This window comes from Patagioenas fasciata, chromosome 2, assembly GCF_037038585.1.
Source record: "Patagioenas fasciata isolate bPatFas1 chromosome 2, bPatFas1.hap1, whole genome shotgun sequence".
Classification (NCBI taxonomy): Eukaryota; Metazoa; Chordata; class Aves; order Columbiformes; family Columbidae; genus Patagioenas; species Patagioenas fasciata.
The window spans coordinates 51485477-51500411 of record NC_092521.1 but is presented as its reverse complement, the minus strand read 5'-3'; the positions used below and the strand labels follow the sequence as shown (position 1 = coordinate 51500411).

The 14935-nt window shown below is 44.7% G+C and overlaps 1 protein-coding gene across 1 annotated transcript in view; it reads left to right on the top strand.

Moving 5' to 3' along the window:
• Nucleotides 1-14935, top strand: part of COLEC12 (collectin subfamily member 12) — a 105713-nt gene that overhangs the window by 13050 nt on the left and 77728 nt on the right. The window lies entirely within an intron of this gene.

Sequence of the window (14935 nt, the reverse complement as noted above, 5' to 3'; positions counted from 1 at the left end):
CCCAGAGAAAGGTGTGATTTTTAGACTTGGTTTATTTTCTTGACAAATTTAATGCTTCAGAAAGAGCCACGATCAGAAACAAGAAGTAGTTGATTTCATTATTTGGTCATTTTCATTATTAAAATGAAGCCTCAACAGAAATGAATGTGCTGACTGTTAAAAAGGGTCCATGCCTCTTACACATCTTTTGCCCAGATGGGCTTTCCTTTGACCCACAGACCGATGTGCAGTGAGATTTGTAGGTATTCCCAAGAGTGGTAGCATGGGATGTCCTGCAGACTCACAGAAGTTGCATTGACAGCTGAGCCAGGACATATGTCATGCACTCCCCTCAAAAAGAAAAATTAATACAAGGTTGGTCACTTTCTTGCCATTTTTTTCTGCTTTCTTTCCCTTTTTGATGTTTGTTCACTGAAAATGCCCTTTTCATGTGCAGAAGACAGTGCCACACATCTCTGCATGGAGGGCAGCAGCTTTCAGGCTCTTTTCAAGGCTCTTGTGCTCTCTTTCCCTCGGGGAAGGGTTTCAGCCTCTGCAGCTGATGGCTTTGCCTGGGGTAGGCTGACTGCTGTCCATCCAGCCATGAGGAGGTGACATGGTGGCCTCAGAGCTCCCACAGCACTGACTCTGCCTTGGCGTAGCCAAACAGGTTCATCATCCAAGCCACTAGCTGCTTTTTCAACTGTAAGCCATCAGGATAAAAGTTCACCTTGTTTTTTCTCTCCTGGGAAAGTGGCTGAAACAAGAGTCACCTTCAACAACCCCGCTTGGCAAACGGGTAGGAAAGTCAGGCTGAAAATAAAAAATAAGTCAACAATTCCTTCCATCCCAAAAGGAGGAGAGGGAGCAGCGTAAGAAGATGCAGCGTCCGGGAGGTGGGGATCACATTCGCATGACCTCTTCTACCCCCTGAACTACTCCACCGCTCCCTGCTGTTGAGCTTTATTTTGGATAGGTCAGCCAGCCACAGAGCCAGCATCTGTGGCTTGGAAAGTCCTGCCACAAGGCTACACATAGGGTTTTTTCCTACTGTTTTTTTTTTTTTTTTCTGGATTGGGCCCTGGAATAGCAAAAAAGAAAAAAAAAATCTTGAGAAATGGGAAGAAATGCTAACTCTTCATTTCTGTCACCTCCAGCTGAATAAAAAATATTAAGATTTATTAACACCTATAGAATAGCTTCCCTCTATGTTGTCCCCTACATAGCTATCTCTGGTAAGTATGCTCTTGCAGTGAACTGCAAAAAGTTTTAGCAAGGAGTGGATACCCCACTGTTGCTACTATCCCAATAGTAAGCGCACTCTTGTCACACAATGGGATTTTTGCATGTTAACTTGCTTTAATTTCTCTCCTTCTCATGGGTAATGTGGTGTTACCAATGTGAGTCATGTCTCCCCTTAAAAATGCAAGTTTTATCTGAGGTTTTTCAGAAATGCTTGTGCTGTTGTGCTTCATGGGGTGATGAGAAGGGAGGAGAGGGCCAGCAGTTTGGTGATGGCAGGAGGAGGAGATTTCACCACAAAATGAGGAGGCAGTGTAGTTCTGCCCATAGGCAACAACCATAACCCCCATGCTCCTTCATGAAAACAACATCACTGTGGTGAGGGAGGTGTCCCAGATGTCTGTAATACTTGAGAGTTAAACTCCAAATCATTCCAAACCCTTCCTTCCTTTGGAAGAGCCTCATCAAAAGGCGGAATGGGACCATGAAGCCATAGCAATGGCACTGATGAGAGTTGTGGAATTCAGTAGTGTCCTGATCCCAGAAGCCTTCTTTGTCTGCACCACTTTTAAGCCCAAACTTCCTCTCATATCCCCTTTGTCATCTTTAGGGCGGCACAAGGAGGAGCTGACCTGACCTGGTTTCCATACGTTCCTTTACGAGCACGCGTGCTGTTTGTGGCTTTTGTGGTCTCCTAAAGGGGTTATTTCCTCTCCTTCAGAAAACCTGACTTCGTGTGTTCCTGTTTCCACAGTCCTTGCTGCGTTTCCAGGCAGCCTCTGAGCAGCCTCTGGAGGGAGTGGGAGCCACGTGCCTTCAGCAGCACTGGCTGCTTCACCTGGCAGCAGGCTCCTCCATTCAGGAATGTGACATACACGTCTTTGAAAAACCACAAATTCACTGGCCAGCCAGGCTGGCATTTCCAGTGAAGCACCAGACATTGCTCTTGGGGTTGAAATGCAGCTGAGTAGTTCAAGCTCCTGCTTGACCAGTAGGAAATGTTATGCCTGGTGGTCCCTCTTTACCCTGTGTCCTCACTGGTGAGAGAAGGCAATATGAGGGAAACCCAAGGTGAGAACCAAGTTTTGTTGTACAAAGCCTTGATGAAAGGTCATTTTGAAAGGACTCTTGTCCTGTCTGCTGGCTGGCGCTATAGAACTCCCAGCACTGTTCATGTACAGCCTGCTGGAGTGGGCAATGATAACAGCAGCAGTGGGTTTTTTGTTTCAGGAGCCATGGTGTAAGAGCAGTTGTGTTCATATATTGTGCCCAGAACAGTCCCTGTATGCTCTGTTGACATGAGACATGGTAGGAGGACCATGACTCAAGTGCCTTTGACTCCATGGTTTGGAAGTGGGAGTCTTTGTTTGGAGTAAAACGTGCTAAAGTACGACTGGTTTGTAAAAAACATGGCTTATGGTGAGTCACTGCTGGCAGCTGGGAACATGTGTTGGTCAGCACTTGGCAGGCAAAGCCTTGACCAAACTGCTTTCCTAGAGTTCAGCTGAAGAGTTTATTATTAGTTTCCTTGTTGCTGGAGCCTGTAGTTTGGTTCAAGGAAGGAAGAGATCTGCGGAGGGAGGGAAGGAGTCTTTCTCCAACAATTCTCATTTTGGGGAAGAAGCTTTTGAAAAGAGCACTGAATACGTGCTTTCCTACACCACTTCCCCTTTTTCGGAATCTTTCTGTCTCTCCTCCTCAGATAAGCTGATTTCAGAGAATTTATCATGCTACTTTATTTTTTAGTCAGCAGAAAATTAACTGGTCATATTAAGCCAAACACACAAAACATATCACACTAACATATTAAATAACAATGAATACAGATGCAGAGAACTCCAAGATGCTAGAAAAATACACACCAGCATTTTTTCTCTTTTGAGCTTGGGACAAATTTGCTGCAGGGGATCAGAGAGGCTGAGGAAAAAGTTCATTCCAGATGACTGATGCTGTTTACTTCATCTCAGTGGATGCTGCAGATGTGCAGAGCCGCTGCCAGAGTTGGGATGCTCAGCTGCAATGCTTCCAGATCACTGCAGTGAGAAAGCATGTGAGGAAGCGTGTTTCTTATCACCATTATTTCGTGATCAGTCACTGCTCAGGCTGCTTTGAAGTTATCTGCTCCAGATAACAAGCTGTGCCTCTCCACTGGTTTTCCTCTACTGGATTGCCACTGATGTTAACTCTTTCGTCAATCAGTGTCATTGGTCTGTGCTACTGCATACACACCCCACTTTGGGAAAGAATGAATGAGAAAAAAGCAAAACTTGCTTTTCAATATTACACAGTTTTGGGATGCTAAATTCCAGCCTTGAGAGCTCAGACTAGTTTCTAGGTGGTAGGTAGCAGAATGAGATCTCTTCACCACAGGGTTTTGACTCTCAGATCTGGGGTCCAGGTGTAGCCGCAGGCAAAGGAATTGAAGGAAACTAATGGACTCTGAGGTGGCAGTTCTGGTCTTTCTAGCTTGTGGCACTCCTAGGTAATACATATAGAGAGCATGGTGAAATTTGTTTCTTCATGTTAATGTTCTAGAACTTAAAACCTGCACTTTACTGAATAGTGTGTTTAATGTAGGAATTTCAGTGTGAAGTTATTAATTGCGTAGTTTGAAGCTACGGCACAATATGGAACAGCTGAAAGCAAAGGGGATGATCATTGAATGGTTGCCAGGCACATTTGTAATGGTTTAGAAAACAGGCTTCCAAGAAATGACCTGAAAGCCCTGCTGATGAAGAGAAACCTCCCAAGGAATCAAAAGATAGGGCCAGTACACTACAGATAAGTAGGAGACTAAACAGCTTGTGTAGGATAATTACCCTTTGCCCTTGGCAGACACAGACAGAATTCGAGACTGTAAGCCTGTCCTCTGTGGTACAACCCGTCTTGGTCATGCCCCTGCTCTAGCTCGTGAGTCAGGATCCTCCCCACCTTCACCTTCCCACTGCCACAGGGCTGAGCCATCAATAGGTGATGGTCCCTTGTGTCCCCAGGTATCCCCAGTGCGCACCAAGGCAGTGGTCCTCTGGCCTTCCCCACACCATGTAGGTCAACAACTGGCAGGAGGGGAAGGGATAAAAGTTACTTTGGGGACCTCTCAAGTAAGGTAGGTACTTTATTAGGTCTCTTCTGTAGGGTATGCAAGAGATGCCTAGGTCAGGATGTCACTTCTATGCGCTTGTGAACAACCTAGCTCCTGAGCATCATTCCAGATGTAAGGATTACACCTAGGAGTTTCTGGGCCAAAAATGGACAAATCATCCTGCCATATGGCAATGAAATCTGCTATACTAAAATGACATGGGGGGGAAAAAGTACTGGTTTTAAAACATATTTGGAAAATATGATTTTTTTCCCCTGATGAGTGTTTTGGTAGCAGTTGAACTTGATACATTTAATAACTGTTTTCTCACTATATATAATTTGTAGTATTTTATACAGTGAGAAGCTATGTATTTTGTCTCCACCTTTGACAGGCTGCAACCTGGAAGTTTTAGGAGTGTAACAATTGATAAAAGCTTTATGAATGGTTTACAGTGAAGAATGAAAACTTTGAGATAGAAAAGGGTTTTTTTTCTGCCCATAAATAACAATTCAAACATGATCATGGTAAATTCTTCTTAAAACCCATGGCCTGGAATTTTATGATAGTTTACAAATAGTGTTTATTGATTAACACTGCAAAGACAGAATAATTTTAGTCCTCATCTCTGGATAAATCTAGGCCATTATTCACATCTATAATAACACACACAAAAAAAATGTCTGGCATCAGTTTGGTGTTGTGCTATATCTACACAAACCTTAAGTTCCTAAAAAAAAAAAAAAAGAAAAAAAAATCTAAGCTTTGGAAATTTGTCAACTTTTCTTTATGGTCTGTAAATGACCAATGAGGGATTTCAGGTGCCACAAGCCACATCCCTCCCTGGGCATTCTTTCACATGTATGCCTGCAGCATGTAATTGTACAGCTCAATGAAAAGTCACAGGGTCACTGATACTCACAAAGCCAGAGGAAAGTCAGGCACATTGCTTCCAGTTCACTGGCCTGGCCGTATTTATCAGATGAGGATTTTGTCTGCTGGCATCCTGGGGTAATTAAATCCACACTGAATGGCAGTGCCTGTGTGGCTGTTCATTTTAAGCTGAGAAATTTCATTTGGAGTGACTCTTTAATTGTAGTGGTCAGTAAGGTGGAGGGGGGCTAAGCCAGTCCCTTCCTGAGGTGAGCCCTGAGCAGTGGAGACTGCCCAGCACCCTCGAGGTTTGTGTTGGGGCTTCAGTCCCACGTGTCAGGGGCTGCATGTGGAGGCACTGCCTATGTAAGGGTTTATCTTTGTTATCTTTTATTTTCCAGTACATATTCAGAGTATTGAGGCAATTGGCAGGGAACTGAAGTCTTAATAAATAAACAAACACTGACATGCGTGCGGTTGTTGCCATTGCAGAGGAACATCAGGGTGCTCACAAGCTGTCAAGGTGCCTGCGTGCCACCGGCTGTGTCCCTCCTCTGTCAGTAGCTTCTGTCTCTTGTGATGTAAAAGGCATGGGTGTTAAATGGATTATTGCTGATACGTCCAAACCACAAATTTAAAACCACCAGTCTTCCTAAAGATGGAAAATAGTTGGTGCACCCTGATAAATCTGTCAACGTCAGCAGTAATAGCGAGATCCCACAAGTTAACGTATCTGTATGTCCTGTGCTAACTTAGGAGCTGTAAGACCCCTTCAGGTTTGTGGGTTTGGAACTGCCCCTCTCCAACCTGTCCTGCTGTGCCTGGCTAAAGGCACTTTCCTTCTAATCCAAACCCAGAAATAGGCCTCTTAGCAGTGCCGTGCAGACTAAAGTCATTCCAGCTGTGTGCTCTTATGTAGGCAATCTATTTTCTCTTAGTTACGGGTTTTTCCTATCTAGTACAATTAAAATTCTTGACATGTTTCTTCATATATTGCATTTGCACACTTGGAGCAATACCAGTTTGACCAATCTCAGTCTTTTATAGCAGTGCATTGAAAGGTGGTATGGTCACCATTATGTGTAGATTTTGCTCTCTATTTTTCATTAGAACTATAAAATAGGTGTGTGGGCTGAACAGTGTGTTGTATTTACTAATGGAATGAAAATTATTGGCCACACTGTAAGCAACATCTGGGGATTTTGTATTTATTTCCCTGTACACAAGCTGCACAAATAATGATGTTTGGTAAGGTCAGCTTGTTGCCAAGACACCTAAGCTGCCTTATGGGCTGTTTGACTTCGTAACATTACCTGTGAAACTGATGTCTTGGAAGGAAACTTAAGTGTTGTATTTTCAGCACTTGTTACTATTATGTTTCCATGCAAAGAAGTAACACAGGAAAACTGTGAGAGAAATGAAAATTTCAGATGAGAAGCCATCACAAGAAGGAAGAAAAAATAGTTGAAAATACCTGTGAGCAGACTCTCCCCCACTGCTGTGAGATTGTGCCACACATCAGCATTACTCCTGAGCTCCTCTTCAGCTTTATTCAAAATACAAGTCTGCATCCGTAGCCAGCTGCTACTATACTCTTTACTGCATGCTGTTAACTCTAAGGCTGCAAGTCCTCAAATGTGTCTAATTGATCTTTAACTTTTCTGTACCCATTTTGGAGTCATTCCCTATCAGAAAGTGCCTGTGCTGTGCTTACTACCAGTGACAAAGACAAACTGGTGTCTTGTGAGAAAGGGGGTGCTATTTTCCCTTGAAATTATGCTGTTAGATGTATCTAAGAACACAGGCAAATAAAACACGTATCTGTCGAGTGCTGCTTACATTGGTATCCTAGATTCCTTATATTTCTTGGTAATTTCCTCAAAACATCCCTGAGCTCTAACACCGATGTTAGGTGACATGGCAGAGGTGGCATCCAGTGACCTGATTCTGCAGGGCACTTAGCCCTTTGCAAATGCTGGTCAGACCCTCGAACGTGCAGTCTGCATGAAGCGGTGCTGCTGCCATTACTTTGTCAGCAAATTTAGGAACAACAAGTATGCTAACAGCCAAGAGCTGCATGTTTTAATTAGCAGCTACACAGATAAATAGTTGGTACAAGTCAGCTTGACAGATGTGTTAATAAACACCTGTGCTACTTCATACAATACGCTCCTTGCTGTCAGATTAGGAAGTCTCTCCTCCTTTGGCCACCTTGCTCAAAGGCCCCTGTAGTCATTCCTGTTTGCTACATTTAAAGGAGCAGCTGTGTCTCCTGCTGTCCGCTTCAGCAACATCCCAAAGAAAGGGAAAGATCAGATTCAATTGTTAGTATGGTGTTTTGTCTGCTGAACTCTCAGAAGCACTAGAACAAAAGTGCCAAGGTGTTTTTGACATAGGATGTCATTTAATATTACATCAAGATTTCCCTTTGTTTGTCTGGAGCCACTGCAAGAGAGGTAAAAAACCTCACCAGCTTGGCCCAGACCCAAATCAGGACATGTACCTGGACCTAGACACAGACCCAGCAGTCTCTGCTGTCCCCCACCCATCACACTCAGCAGCTCTGAGCCCGGTCAGTATGCTGGGACAGGTGACACCATGAACGCGGTACATCATGTTGTGGTACTTGGCAAATTTCTTGATGATTTCACAAAGAAAATTTTACATCTGAAGATAGACTTTCATGTGAAATCCGAATGTAAGTCTTAGCGTGGGATTAGTTCTACCTACTTTTAGGGAGCTTAGACATCTACTTCTCTAAAGACACCCATCCTTAAAATGGCAGTAGCAAGGAGAGGCTGATGCTGCATAAAGGGGCTTCCATGCTGAGTGAGAGCTTTGCTTATAGTCATTTTGAGTCACTACATAGAGATCTTCAACTCCAGATCTCTGTATTAGGTCCTATATAAATGCTGGGGAAGGCATATAAATGCCTAAAGAAGCCTGTGAGAGAGAATGGTAACAGGGATGGGACAAATAAAGAATCTACAAGTATTTTAGGCTCATTTTGCCTGTTGCAGACACTAACAAGGGACAGTATGTTGTTTTGTTAAGTCAAAACCAATTCAAACTCCACTGTGCTGCAGTACAACAGATTAGCCAAAGGAAAGCTGGAATAAGATTTTATCCAGTCTTGATTAACCTTCTGCGCATGGGTAAACTGAAGTGAAGCAGCCAGGGAGCTGAGAAATCTCCATTTGTCCTGTTTCAGCCTGAGTTAAGTGAGTAGGCTGAGATTCTGGAAAGTGAAGGGGGTTGGGAGGGAGGCGTGAGCGGGAAGGAGCCTCGTTCTGTGCCTGGAGCCGGCATGGACAAATGTTGTGCAATGAGTGCGTGGAGAGGTTTGTGTCCTGAAGATACTCTTCAGCCTGGTCAGGAATGCATCTGGAAAATCTACCCAGCCAGAGAGAGAGATTGATGCCTTAAATAAATAAAAAGTGAATGTGGGTTTTTTTTGTGTTTCAGCTTGTGACTCCTAATGGAGGCAGCTGGAGGTTTTGTAGGAGACTGAGTGCAAGACACCAGGACCCACTTCTCTTCAGCACAGCTAATGCTCATTAGGAGATTTTTGTGTTAGAAGTCTTGTGCAGACATTCAGGCCAATGTAACAGGACTTTGTAGCATCTTTTCTGGCAGCTATTTCATAATGCTACAGAGTCACGACAGATAGTATTACAAAATCATAGAATGGTTTAGGTTGGAAGGGACCATGAAGATGCCCCTTCCAACCCCCCTTGCTTTGGGCAGAGACACCTTCCACTAGACCAAGATGCCCAAAGCCCCATCCAACTTGGCCTTGAACACTTCCAGTGATGGAGCATCCACAGCTTCTCTTACAACCTGTTGCAGTGCCTCACCACCCTCACAGTAAAAATTTCTTCCTAATATCTCATCTAAATCTACCTTCTTTCAGTTTAAAACCATTGCCCCTCACCCTATCACCACACTCCCTGATAAAGAGTCCCTCCTCACCTTTGGCTGCTATAATGTCTGCCCAGAGCCTTCTGTTCTCCAGGCTGAACAACCCCAACTCTCTCAGCCTGTCCTCACAGCAGAGCTGTTCCCGCCCTCTGATCATTTTTGTTCCACTTAAATTTGAGAAGAAACTTTTTCTCAGGGAGGGTAACAGAGCACTGGAGCAGGCTGCCCAGGGAGGCTGTGGAGTCTCCTTCTCTGGAGACATTCAAAACTCACCTGGATGCCTTCCTGTGTAACCTCATCCAGGTGTTCCTGCTCCGGCAGGGGGATTGGACCAGATGATCTTTCGAGGTCCCTTCCAGTCCCTAACATTCTGTGACTCTGTGATTCTGTGGTAGAGCCAAAGGATATTTTTCTTCCTTCCTCCCTTCTCCCTAGAAGTTAATTGCTTCAGGTGGAAATACAGCATATAATACCTCATGTAACTGATGATTTCATTTTAAATCTGACCTGTAAGACTCAGCTTTGGGGTGGGAGAGCTCCTGTCCTTAATTAACATTTTAAATGGTCTGAAGCCAGAATAATCTGCACACCTGCTGTCAAGGTTTTAACATAGCATCTGTGCACAACTAAATCCACTTGTCCCCAGAAGTTATTGCATGCCACTGCTTGTGTATGCAGGTGTTTGTATTTAAACCTGTGTGCTCCGTTTTATATTAATACATCCAAATTGGATTTGGGTCAGTGTGTTGGACTATGTAACAGCACGACTTCAAATATACAAAAACCAGACCCATGGATATTTAGATTGCATGTAGGTTCCATCTGGAAATTTGTACTTTAAATGTGTTCCCCAGCATATTGTTCTCTGGGTCTGGAAAGCCAAAAATCTGAGAGGTGGTTCTTGCCCTCAACCTGTTCCAAGTCCCGAGTCACAAGTCATCTTACTCCCCTAAACAGTGACGCTTCCCTAAAACAAGCCAACTAGTCATTGCTCCATAACTTGTCTCCTTAGGAAAACAGGTTTCTGCTTGATTAATGATACTGCATATTTAACCTCTTACAAATTTATAAAAATTACCATATGCATATTTCAGTATTAGGCAAAATTTCCGTACTAAAAGTGCCTTGCAGAAAGCAGGAGAGGCAAGGACTGGAGAGCAGGTAGGGTGGATCAGTGTTAAGGGGAAGCAAACAAACCAACATCTGGTTCTTCTGCTCATTGCAGAGGAGCTGAAAAAGCTTTCCAAAATATTGAAAACTTTAAAATTGGTGCCTTTGTAAATAGTTGGTCACAGTTGATTAAAACAGGAGAAAACTTTGTGGTATCAAAGTAATGAGTTTGGTGTGTGTGTGGAGCAGAACCAACTGAAATACTGCTGGAAGAGGAGAATTACATGTCTTTACTGCCTCTCTTTTGGGTTATCAAACAGAACCAAAGTAAAGACCGTTTTTCAGAGGGCCGTAACTCAACCTCTCTTTGCCCCATCCCTGCTGGTCTTTCCTCTGTCACAGGTCAGACACATCCTTTCTGCAGCATCCAAAACAGCACGTGAAGCCACCCCCTTGGACAATCCCTCTGCTTTGTGCCATATTCACAGTTCAAGTTTTAGTTCAGACTGCCCAGGGGGGTTGTGGAGTCTCCTTCTCTGGAGACATTCAAAACCCACCTGAATGCCTTCCTGTGTAACCTCATCTAGGTGCTCCTGCTCCGGTGGGGGGATAGGACTAGATGATCTTTTGGGGTCCCTTCTAATCCCTGACATTCTGTGGTTCTGTGATTCTGTGAAGAAAACAATGTGCTTTCTGGAGACAGTGGTCTGTGGTACCGTAAAGGAGCAGGAGCAAAGCAGATGTGGCTGCAGTCCCTTTTCTCTTTAGCTGAGACTCTGCTCCTTATTCCCCCCATTCTCTTTGCCCATACGGGTTAAGTCTGGAGTAGTCCAGCAGAAAGTAAAAAGCACATCTCAGGCTCAGTACTGAGCCCTCCAAGAGGACACAGCAGGGAAATTTGGTGGCTGCAGTCTGCACCCCGTAAATGCCATAAACTTCACAGGTTGCCTCTTGCTTCAACAAACCTTGACTGTGGGCCAGGAAGAGACAAAGAGACGGCACAAGTTCTAACCCCTTTATCCAGCGTGCTACTGCTGTGCGCCCTGACACGCAGGGTGGGAGGGTGTCAGCTGGGGCCCACCATTGCAGCAATAGCCACATCTGCTCCTCTGCTGCAGATCTGACTCCTGAGAAACTTGTATTCTTGGCAAGCTGCTTTGTGAAATACAGCATGGTGGGGCTGGTTTTATTCTCAGTCTATGCAAGAGGTTACTGTGAGTAGTCCAGTGTTTTAATACAGAGAAATGGAGCTGTATTCTCCACTACAAGCCCTTTTTATTATGCTTGGTTTGAATATCAATTGAGCCTCTAATCATGTCTCCAATGGAAAGAAGATCACTTGTGAAAGCCTTTCATTTGCTGCAGAGAATGAAGTCTCACATGCATGAAACCAGATTACAAAAAAACCCTCACAAAATAACCATAAGAGCTACCAAGAATATGTGTTTGTTCAAGTTGGTCTAGAAGAGACTAAGTGGAAGTGTCTTTGTAAAAGGAAGCAGAAGAGCTGACTGTGAAATTAAACAGCATCTTACGTCAAATACTTAGGTCACTGTAGTTCTCTTCATTTTGAGCTTGCGGATTGAGCTAATGTGGCACTATAATAATTTCATTTTATTTCTCCCCTCTGGGAGGTTTCTGAAACAGTGTTTTAGAAAGAAAAGTAAATAATCTGTAATGTCTTCTCAGTTGTTCTTCTGGGAAGACTTGTGGTGAGTTAAAAGAAAATACTCAGTGAAGCTGTGAATGGGTGTTCCAGGGTGGGTGTGTTTTGAGGTTTGTTTGGGTTTTTATGCTACTCTACTCCTATGTCTTCTTTTTTTTTTTTTCTTTAATAGTTTTCATGTGCTTTTAATACAGTGGAAACTGAATTAGGAAAGCCTCCCTATTCTGCCAGTTGCGGGAGCTTTGCAAGGGTGGTGTGTTATAGGGCTATCACCACCTTTGCAGATGTGCCCTTCAGACAGTTCTGCTGGAAGGGACCCGTGGTCCCACTCTAGTCCTGCAGCCTGTACTTGGGCAAATTTACAGCAAGCATTTTTGGCAGGCACTTGGCTCTCCTTTTGCTGTGGGAATCGTATATGAAATGGACTCGTAACCTCTAAGTGACTGAGGTTGAGCTTGCTACTTCAAGAATGTCTGAGCTCCTAGCGGGAACTGAGGGTAGTGCTGTGCTCATTACAGTCTAGTGAGAAATGTCCTCTTTTCACCAAACACCTTCATTTGGAGATCACGTAGCTTGCTCCTCTTCTCCTTCACAATGGGCAACACTTTGCATCACAGGTAGGACTTGTTCCTAAAGTACTCTGCCACAAAGTGAAAAACCAACACCTAAAAGCACATCAGTACTTGGATGGTGTTGGTGATGTGTTTGCACAACTTTCCTCTAGTTATTTTAAACAAAATACTCCCAGTCCTGCAGAGCTGATCTGTTTGATGAAAGACATTCCCTCTCCAATGGAGACATTGCTTTGAAACATTTGCATGAAACCCAGCAGTTGAGGGCACAACTGTTTTTTTGGCGCTGGAGTCAATAAAACTGAATGAGGTCAGCTGGGGTTTTCCTCCTGCCGTGTGCTGGAAGCAGCAAAAAATGGAGAGCCAGGCTGCAAAGCAACGGAAACGTTCTGCGGCTGCGGGGAAGCTCGAGCCCCAGTGGCAACCTGGCAAAACCAGGCAGAGCTGGCAGAGAACAGTGGGGAGAGGGTCGTCCCAAAGCTCAGCTGAAGGACTCCGTCACGGGAGTTTGACTACTATCATTTGGACACCGTTCAGCAGGGTTCACATTTCCAAGCCCATTCATAGAAAGTGATGTAAAACCCTTTGGACTGCTCCAACTGGTGTCTGTTGGGGCTGTTCCTACGCTGCCTTGAATTGCTTTCATTTAATCTTCCGGGCTCAACTTCACCAGAGCAAAGCATGCCACACGGGTGCGTTTCAAGACAGGGTTAAAACCATCTGCAACCTGGAAAACCGGCAGAGTCCCTGGAGAGGGTGTTAAACCCCTGGAGTGCTGATCTGTTTCCTGCTTTTGTTATGATTTCTGCCCTGTAACCCAATCTCCCCCACAAACCAGCCCCAGCCCCAGCTCCAGCCCAGCTGTGTCAGCAGGGCATAGACTGCCGCCGCTCACGTCGGCACGGCCAGCCTCCGAAATCCTGGCTGAGGGTTTATTAATTTGCTGCTTAAGCCGTGCCGGGTGTGCCCTGAAATCGGTGGCTGCTCGCTGCCTTCTCACATGTGCTTGAGAAAGGAGAATGAAGAGGAGGAGAGCAGGGGGTGGAGGGGGTGCTGACCAGTCAGCTGCAGTTACGTACCTGTCCAGAAGGGATATATAGGGCTATAAACATAACTCATTACTTTTTATATGGGTCCCCACACAGCCCTTTAGGAAAACCCCACAGAACACGTGTACGGCATTCAAGACTGTGCGGGGACTCTTTTTTCTGTGTACACCTCCAAAGCTTCTAAAAGGTATCATGTTCGTAAAGAAAAAAGAGCATTATCTGTGTGCTTTTGCACATTTTTAGCACAGCACAGTCTATGTAGTCTTGCAGAGGTGAATGAATAAAACAGCATATGGTGCAGTGGGAGCAAGGAGGGTCAGCCATGCCACAACCGGCCATGGCTCGCACTCGGCACAGCCCCATGGTGCTTCACCTCCCACCCTGGGAGACAGCCAGGCCCTATGTGTACATCCATTATCCACCTCCAAGAAGGGCCACTATCACCCTGGACCCTATCACTGTTCAGCGATCGAGTTAAACCCACACCCAGGCTTGCTTCCCTTCCCCAGAAGTGGCAGCCCGGAGAGGAGGAGCACTGCAAGGAAAAGCCTGGCTACTGCCACAATGAAGTCCCATCAATCACTGTGGGGAGGGGAATCGGGCAGTGATGGACGGCATGGTCCTCCTCACTCTGTGGGTACAGGCCCCGTGGCAGAGGTGCTGCGTTGTGCCCAGGAGCCCTTGCATGCAGGTGGGCAGCACGGAGTGATGCACAGCAAGAAAATCTCATTTTCTCATTTTGTTTGTTTTCTCCTCTTTCTTTGAAGACTGATGTGAGCTGCCCTGCCATCTGATCTGCTTTTGATCTTTTTCTAGCATGGCCTGTGTGTTTTTTAAAGCATTTCACTGCCAGCACTGACCACTACTAAGAGAGCAAAAAAGCAGTCAGCAGACTTCCCCGTTTGAAAATGCACTGGTTTAAAGCTTTGCAGATTACATTGCTTATTTTTCAACCAACTCATAAGGACGTTGCCAGCATATTTCCAGTAAACTAGACATTCAAGTCGAAGTGGCTGCTTTGAAATATTTGAACAGTAGTGTGGGCAAGGTTTCAGTGAACGGTGGGGCAGAGGGGAGGACAATCTGTAATTTGTCTGCAGCTCTGCCTGGTGCAGATGAGATATCCACAGCAGACCATCATTCTTTTCAGGTTATGGTTTGTTATGAGGATTTGGGATTTTCCATGCTGATTTCCCAGGCCTTAAAATACTGATTATGCATTTCAGCTGTTATACAGTAGGCAAAGAAATGTGTTTTTTTCTGGGATTTCTTCCTTCAGGCTCCTTTTGAACTTCACAGGAGCCATCTATAACATAATTTCCTCATAATAATATTATACGGCTTTTAGAAATATGAGGGGAGCAGATAATTTTCAGACTATTTCTCACAAATTATATTCCTAGGTCGCAGACAAATACTCTGTAGACAGGTACAACTCCAC